Genomic DNA, 9,011 nt, shown 5'->3' with positions numbered 1-9,011 from the left:
ATTCTGTTGTTTCCTGACGAACCAAATCAGACCCTTTATTTAGAGTATAAGCTACCATTAACTATACATTTACGGATTTCCACTGCAAGATAATACTGTTGCTGGGTTTCTTTTAGATTCCTCTAGTAATTCTTGCTTAATATTATGTCAGAATACCTGCTTACCATATCCCCTTAATAAGCTAATAAAATAAATAAGCTAATGCTTATTTTTTGGAGAGCACAATGGTTTATACTTGGAAATCAGCTGCTGAAAATGTAGCTAATTTCTATCTGTGGACTTCATCTGATATATGCAAACTTAGAGAGATCTTGGTGTAGGTTAGCGTTATTGAGGGAAAACTTGTGCAGTTCTCAGGCACGTTCCTGTGGAAGGAACGAGTGAAAACTGCTGTCATTAGCAATAGCAGGTTGTGTCAGGGGAAGCTCTCTCTGTAAAGGCATGAGCTACTCTGAGTGTATGTAAGTGAGGAGAGGCAAAATCTGTGCAACTTCAGCCACAGTGGTTGAGTTGGTTACTGGAACAATACCCTTCCCAGGCTGCTCACTGTGGAAAATCAGATTACTTGCCTGACAGATTTCCTTTCAATAGACAACCTGTGCCTGTGTGTTTCACCCTGGCTAGTGCCCCTTGCCACCACGTGCTCTCTCCAGTGCTGGGAAAATGGCTGTGAAAACAGTGGGCCTTCTGTGCACAGGCAAAGATGAGAGGGAATGAGAGGTGGAATTTAATGGTATTCTCCCTTATATCTCTTCTCCTGGACAGCAGTGCTGCTTTGACTCATTAGGTCAGTGATATTCAGCTCTAAAGGCAGTTGTGGGAGGTACAAAGCGAGGTTACGCATGCGCGTGCTGAGGTATTGGAGCGCATTTAGGCCCAGCAGCCCTGGGGCACTGTGTCAGGCACAGGATTGTGGGCCTGGCTCCTCCAAACACACTCGCATACACCAAATCTGACAGATATGTGAAAGGAATTTCTTCATATTATTTACCATTCTTTAAAAATGCTAACAGCTGCTACCAACAGCAGTACAAATGCAGATGTCTCTTGGGAGCTAGCTGCAGGGTGAGGTGGGGTACGGATCTCTCGTCTTCTTCATAACACGTTCTGCACTGTTTTGTGCACAGTAAATCAGTTCATGCAGGGTCCTATGCTTATTTACAGTTGGAATGGGAGGTTTGGAAAGTGGGGGTGTAGCAGAAAAATGGGAGAGCAGTGTGGACTTGGCTTGGAGGAATGTGAGCGTGCAGTAGGAGGGCGAAGAAAAGATTGAAGACAGAGGAGGAGGAGAGCTTTGACAGGCCCATGACATAAATTTCTTGGAGGTGGTGCCAGGCAGATTTATTCAGAATAATGTCAGGCCTGTCTCTGTGCTGGCTTGTGAGCAAACCAGAAAGTATAATTTTTCAACTGTGTGAAACTTTAGTGCACACACATTTTGTCTACTGAGCACAGTTCTGGCTTCTGTATTGCAATAAAGATGTAGCACACGTAGAAGATAAAAAGTAAAGAAACCAAAGTGATTAAGAGGATGGAGGACCGGGGGGGGGGGGGGTGGGAAAGGAAACATTAAAATGTACGGGACTTTTCAGTTTGGATAGGGAATTCTGAAGGAGGAAGAGATATGACCGAAGTTTTCAATATTGTGAAGGTAGTTGATAACAAACAACAGATGCAGAACTGCTGGTGGCTATATCATGCCATGCCAGAACTGCAGGGCACTCAAGCAAGGGGTAGACCAGGTTAACACAAATAATAGAAGGTACTTCTCACAGCAAGGGGGAAAAAAAGTAGAAGCTGCTGCTCCAGGAGGAAGACAGTATCAATTGGCCTAAAGGGGAAAGAAAAAAATAATGGACTAAATGTCCAAAAGCAAATAATAAAGGGAATAGGCAGAAATTTTTCAGGGAATACACTGCAGAAAGTGGCCAGGTCTGTATACTGTCCCAGAACAGTCTCTCACTGCTGGAGATGTACTGCCATAGTGGTCACACCTGGTAAGGCATTTCTTGCTTTCTTAGGCCTTTTCTGAATGGGCTGTGGTCAGACTTGCTTGGAGAAGGGGCATAGCGGTTTCTGTGCTGTTTTTCCCTCTTTGTAGTCCCTTAGAAGGAATAAAAAGATACCTCTGAGTATCATCTGAGTAAAAGATGAATGGGGGAGAAATAAAGTCATCTCACAACGGCACTTAGGTGCTTGTATATTTTTTCCTGGAAATTCCCTTCAGGTTCACAGTATATACAAGCACCTAAGTGCTATTGCAAGATGACTTTTATTTTTCCCCCATTCATCTTACCTCTTCCCTTGTGTCCTCTGAGCAAGAATTTATCCCAGAAATGCTGTGGGGCAATGCTAAATGTCAATGCTATAAATTTAATGAGTATAAATTTTAGAAAGTGATTATAAAATCTCACTCGCCACAACTAGTTTGAAACGTGTTCCTCCTTAAAATATAAAGCTCAAACAGAAGAAGTTTTTAACCTTTTAAAAACTTTTTTGAGAATGCTTTCAAATGATTTTGTAGGTATACTGAAAGGAACAGTTAATAAATCCCATTACGGAAGTGCTAATTCAGTTTGTCTGGCCTTTTATGCCTTTCCTCTCACAAGATAATTGTATCCTGTAATTAAGCTGTCTCTTGTCTCTTTGATAAACTAGAGCTGTTTGAGCTGTTTTAAGCCTACCTTTGTCTATAAGGCCTTTTCTGCAGTACATAAATAAACCATGTGTTCTTTTCTAAATCCCTTCCAGTACTTCAAAGTATGATGTAAGGTGTCAACAAAAGACCTGTATATGATGCTCCTGTACTGCTGCTGCTTTTCCAAGAGGTGATTTTGTTTCTTTATTCCTAATGTTTGCAGCTCTGATTACATAAACAGCCTTTTTTACATTAACTTTATATATATATATATTTGTTGTTGTTAGAGAATCACTGTGGAAACTTGTTCAATTCCTTATTCCCATTACAGTTTCTCAATCCTTTATAGGATAGATTCCCTCAGAGGAGTTCTGAGGCACAAATGCCTCGTAAGTCCAAATACCTTAAATACAAATTTTCTGTTGTAGCCTACATTCCATAAAACCGTACTGACTGACACTAATTATGTTTCTAATCCTTTAATCCCTGTATCATCTTTTGTATTATTTAAATCTTTGTCATAACAACCAGTCTGAATTTTACTGTAACCATTCAGCTGACCAGTAAAAAAGCTGACACTTTTTGAACCTACATGTATATTCAGTTTCAAAGCTGCTTTGCATTTAAAAAAAAAAAGAAATGAGAGAAGCAGATATATCAGGAAACTACCTCTCTTTTTTTGTTGTCTGTGTGCAGCCCAACTGTCTTTAAACATCACAGTCTTTGAGGTCCATATGCTATATATCCTGCCACCAGAGTGATGAGGTTTTGCTAACAGAAATATCAAAATGTTTGTAAAAAGAGTAATGTGCTTTCCTGTTAGCTACCAGGCATCTTAGTAAAAATTTATTGTTCTGAGTAACTGGGTAGCTACCAGGCAACAAAGCAGGGAATCCGCTCTACATCCCTCTGCCCTTTCCACCTGTGTAGTTCTTTTGATGCTGCTGAAGTGCACAAAATGGCCAAACTGAGATACAGGGGTGTGAAGTCTTCTTTGCTAACTCTGTTCTTTGTTCCTCTTGGTGAGTCTGATATGTCTATGATTTGTTGTGAATGAAACAAGGGGAACGGTTTTTTGGTTGGCTGAAAATTTACGTGTGCAAGGACACCTTTTGCTTTTTGCAAAGTGAAGAAGTTCAGATATTTAAATCCTAAGATTTGTGCCAGGACTAACTGAAGATTTACTAAAAAATAAATAAATAGAAGATGGGTCAGAAGATGGGTCTGTGAGTCTAGAGGAATGTGAACTCTGTACTTAATGTCACTTTACAACTTGACTTGGGGGCAACAATGACATCTTTTTTTCCTTGAAATAATGAAATGTATACAAGTATGTCATAATTGAACCAGAAAGGAGCATATGAGGAAACCAGAATGACTTTATTTTTCTTTGCTGCATTTAATTGTAAAAATCAGAGTGTTACGACCTAATGCTATTTTTCTCTTAGTTTCCCTTTGTTTGAATGAGAGGCAGATATGGGACATATGCTGTCAGCAGCTGAAAAAAATGGTGCCATAGAAGCTGAATGAATCCATGTTCCCAACACAGATGTCATGTCTTGAACACTCCTACACATTTCAGATAGATGTATTTTATGTTGTTCTTCCATATTTTTCAAGGGCTGAGAGACAGAGTGGTGGAGACTTTATTAATTTTTACTGTGATGTAACTTTGTGACATTGATACCTGTTAAGCCACAGAGCCTTTTCACTGCACCTAGTCAAACCTAGGAGATTAAACTAACTTTTTACATTCCCATACACTTCAGTATGCATGAAAGCAAAACAAATCATAGCACTAGATCATTTAGCACTGCTTCTAACATGCAGCTGAAGGGAGAACTTCGGGAAATGGGCTTGGGGTATTAAAATTTTACCACAGATTATGCTTTGGTTTCCCTCCTTCAATATCAGAAATACAAATAAAATAAATAGAGATAAAACATGAATCCCTGCAATTTTAAAAATTATATTAAAAATAAAATAAAATTCAGGAACATTTTGTCCCTCTCTACCTATCTAAGCATCATAGCAGTAGGTGATGGCATGATTCTTCCCTGCTGAATAATTCATTTGGACACTCTTATCTGAAAAGCATGCAGAAATAAACATTTTAGGGAGATAATTTAGTTTATGTAGATAAGCTCTGGGAAAAAAGGAAAGAAAAAACCTTCTCAGATACAAACTATAGTTCTGGCGCCACTTTATTGTTGAGTCTTTTGTTCTAGTTCACAGCCAAAATGGCCTTTCTGCTGATAACAGAGTAGGGATAGAGCAGATAGCATCAGATTTGTTCATATTGATTAAACAACATCACTTCTTTTGAGAAATTGTGACAATGTTGGCATAAATAACTCTTTCCAAATTGTCTGAGTTGAAGTAAAAATCAAGAACGTGGCAGAATTGTGCTCCACTTCCCTTGTTTAGCAGCTCAGAAAGGGGTATAGCTGTAGAAGCAGATAAAAAAAAAAAAAAAAAAAAAAAGTATAGGATACAGGAGAATTTATTTCCACATCTAAATAATAGGCTGATAATTCTATGTTCAAAATGAAGATGTACTGAAATATTCTGCTTATTAGATCTATAACATTGCTGAGATAACTTAATTCTTCTTTGTTTCATTCCCTGTTTTGTAGAAAGTATCTGCAGTGACAAGAAACTGAAGAGCATGCTCTACCAGTAGCATGCATGTATTCTTTTTTCTTTCCTGTATCTAGCTCACTGTTAATTCAATAGATGGGGGCTGTATAAATCTCTAAGATTTTAGCTTCTTTATATGTGGGAAAAAAAAAAATAGGAAAAACTGTTGTGGTTCTTATTAGCAAAGCACTCTTGATGCAGAGATGAGAGAGGAGTGAATTAGATTATGACTGATGCATCTGTTCAGCCTTGGGCATGACTGAATGGCAAAGTGAGATGGATACTGGCTGCCCCCCAAGGTTTCTGCAGTCTTTTAAATGTGCACACATAATTTTGGAACCTGGATTCAGAAAGTAGGTAGCAATATAGAAAAGACTTATCTAGAAAGAGACAGTTAAAGGGAGATGGAGATGCATAAGAATGACTCTGATGGAGAGCATAAGAATGACCATGCTAGTAGGTCAGACCAAATTTTTAACTAGCAGTAGATGAAAGTTAATGCCTGAAAAATGCTGTGGGAAATCAAAGCGTATAGTAACACCTTCTCCAAATGCACTCCCAGCCTCCAACCGTTTTGAAGCTCGGTGGCTTTCTGAGTCAGAGTTTGCTTCTCTGTGTTTGAGTAACTTGCAATTAATTTGTTTTCAGTTTGTTTTGTCACTTGAAATTATGTAAATTTCTAGCATCCACAACACCTTTGTTTTCAAGGGAGTAAGCACCACTTTGCTGAGTTTGATATCCAGTGGTGGTGTTTCAGGGAGGTTTTGGAGTTTCTGCTTTATACTATTTTGGTTTGTAATCTTCTCAAAATGGAAGAAAGCAAGAGAGAGTTTGAGCAATCTTCCAACAACAAGCTACCTAGATTTCTAGATAATGTCTTGGACATGAGAGAATGTAGCATGAAGAATGCTACACGTTATTGCTGTAAGCTGTCAGCAGCAGGAAGGTGGGATTTGACAGTGATCTCACAAAGTGTAGCTGGAGGACTGAATGTGCAAAGTCTATGAAGGAGTAATTTTGCATGCGGTCTGTATTGTATTTAATGCAGTATGAGTGAGTAGTGAGCATTACTTTTGCATTTCAAGAGCTCTCACTTAGATATTTAACATTCAAAGTATTTTTTTAAAGCAAATGTAAGCATATTGCATAGTTGCTTTTAAAAATTAGTTGCTATAAAATCCAGTTGGAGGAAAACCCGAATTTTCTTTCTTTCTTTTTTTTTTTTTTTTTTTTTTTTTTTTAAGGTAGTCAGGCTACTGACATAATAGTATTTTTATTATGAGCTTATATTTGACTCAGAGTAGAATGTTAAAAACTTATTTTAAATAGTGTTTTCTTACTGTATCTCTGTGAAGTAAAAACTGAAGTTATTTAATTAGAATAGCATTGCAGACTAAACACTAAAAAAAAATGCTTATCTTTAAGGTCTAGCTTGGCCACTTTTTGGACTGTTTTGAATGGCATGTCTGTTCACAAAATCGATTTTCATCTAGCAAAGCTGAGAAGAACTGTTTTCCAGAAGGTGTAAATCAATTTAGAATATTGCTCCTTTTTGAGACCTGGGCCTTTCCAAGGAACTGAAATCAAGGTAAAGAAGGATAGTTTTGAGGTGGTGGAAGGTCTCTTTTTGAGTCATTGAAGTACTGTAGATGAGAGTAGATTTTGGGTTTGCTGCAGAAAGATTGTTTGACTCCAGTTTTGTCTGTTTGAAATGAAATGAGGTAGCTGTGACAATTGTGTTCAGGGCTGGCAGGAGCAAGACTAGCCACCACACCTTCTCCTGTTCATTGCAAACAAGATGAAAGCCTTTACCATGCTTTTCACAACCTTGGGATTTTTTTATTTTTTTTTAATTTATTTTTTTAATGTACATTATTTGGGTTCTAATGTTTTAAGTGCTTAGAAACCTTGACCAGAGGTTAAAAAAAACTCCATTGTTAAATGTCCTAGAGTAAAATAAGAGTTAAAATAAAACAGGCTAGAGAGTAGTAAGGAAACAGATGAGAAAGAAATATTATGGAGCTTACTGAATTAGTGGAACATTTTAAAAATCTCATTTTATAAAAGATTGTTTGCATAGGTATTGTTTCCACCGTTAATGACAAAAACTTAATAATGAAAACTTCATTTAAAGGTAGCACTTTGTGAGATTTATCAAAATGAATATGTGAAGCCATAAACCAACAGCATGAAGCAAAGATGAAACAAGAGCTTCTTTTGTTGATGCCTGTGAAGACTGTGTAATCAGAGCTCAAGTCTATGACACTTGAAAAGAAAAGGTGTCAATTTTGAGCTGCAAAATTAATATCCTTGCCTTTAGTTAAAAGATGAATACCTCTTTTTAGTTGTATCTTTCCTGCAGTTGAAATGTCAAGCACAGACATCTGGAAAGTATGTGGTTTGAATATACATTTTAAGAAGATCCATCCTGGGGCTCCTGTTTTTTTATGGGAAGAGACAGAAGTCTGCAGTCTAGATAAAAGGAATGTATTACAGGGTATCTTCTAGGTCAGCCTGCGATTATATCCCAGTACAAGAGACACATACACATAAGAAGCACCTTCAATTTCATATAATAAGTTTGATCAATATATTTCTTGATATTTTTATGCAAGTTATGTAGTAGGATTTCCTAAGTTTAAAGAGGTCATGATTAGATTGAATTAAATCATGGATTTTTTTGAGAATATACTGACTACAGGTTTAAAAGCCAAAGTATGAGAAACTTTGTGGGTAGTGTAAGATTACTTTTCCATCCCACTTAATCTATTTTACAATTAAAAGTTTGTAATCTGCAGGTATGTTTAAACACCATTGCCAGATAGATTAAAAAATCCATTTTAGAAGGGCAAAGTGTATTTCTGGTCTGGTTGTAGTCTTTCAATATCCCTCTGCTTACCAGGGGTTAGAGAGAACACAGTCCGTTCTCAGAGGTGAACAGTAATAAGACAAGGAATTACATTTGCAACAAGGGAAGTTCTAGTTGTGTGTGAGCAAAAAATTGCTTATGGCAAGGGTGGTTCAGCACTCAGAACAAGTTACTCAGTGGTTGTATAAATTCTGTCCTTGAGGATTTTTGCTGTTCAACCAGAAAAGAGCCTGAGTAAACTAATCTCACTTCAAAGTTAGCCTTGCTTTGAACAGGGCAATGGACTTGATGATCTCCTGTGGTCATCCCAGGTTAAATTCTTCTGTAACATGGTGTTACAGAGCCTTCCTTGAGTTACTGTTGCTTGTTTCATAAGGAACGATGTCATTGCCATACAGGATAAAATAAAAAATGCACAAACAGTTCTTTGGTAATAAGCAGCAACCAATGTTTCACAAGAGGATGTAAAAAACACCCCTGAAGACAGATTTAGGAACAGCTGCTTCTACAGTATTTTTGTTTGTTTGTTTGTTTGCTTCTCTGATATAAGTTGCTTAAATTTAAGTTTGCAGGCATAAGACTTGGTCTCTCTTCCAAATCACTGATGTTAGTCATAAGTCTAAATTGCCAGCCATTTTATGACTCTTGCTGAAGTACTGTCCTAAATTGCTTCCTGTGGATAAGAGTAGCATAGTTTAATTACACACTTTCTAAGAAGTATTTCCTTTGAATGGCTTTAAATATGTCTCCTTTGTCCCCTTGTTTTGAACTACTATATACGGAGACAAAGAGTTGGTCATCAACTGCTTTTCTACTGTTCATTAATGTGTGCAATTCTGTCTTACGTCTTTTCTCAATGGAAAA

This window comes from Anas platyrhynchos, chromosome 8, assembly GCF_047663525.1.
Source record: "Anas platyrhynchos isolate ZD024472 breed Pekin duck chromosome 8, IASCAAS_PekinDuck_T2T, whole genome shotgun sequence".
NCBI classification, from domain to species: domain Eukaryota; kingdom Metazoa; phylum Chordata; class Aves; order Anseriformes; family Anatidae; genus Anas; species Anas platyrhynchos.
This window is presented reverse-complemented; position numbering follows the sequence as displayed.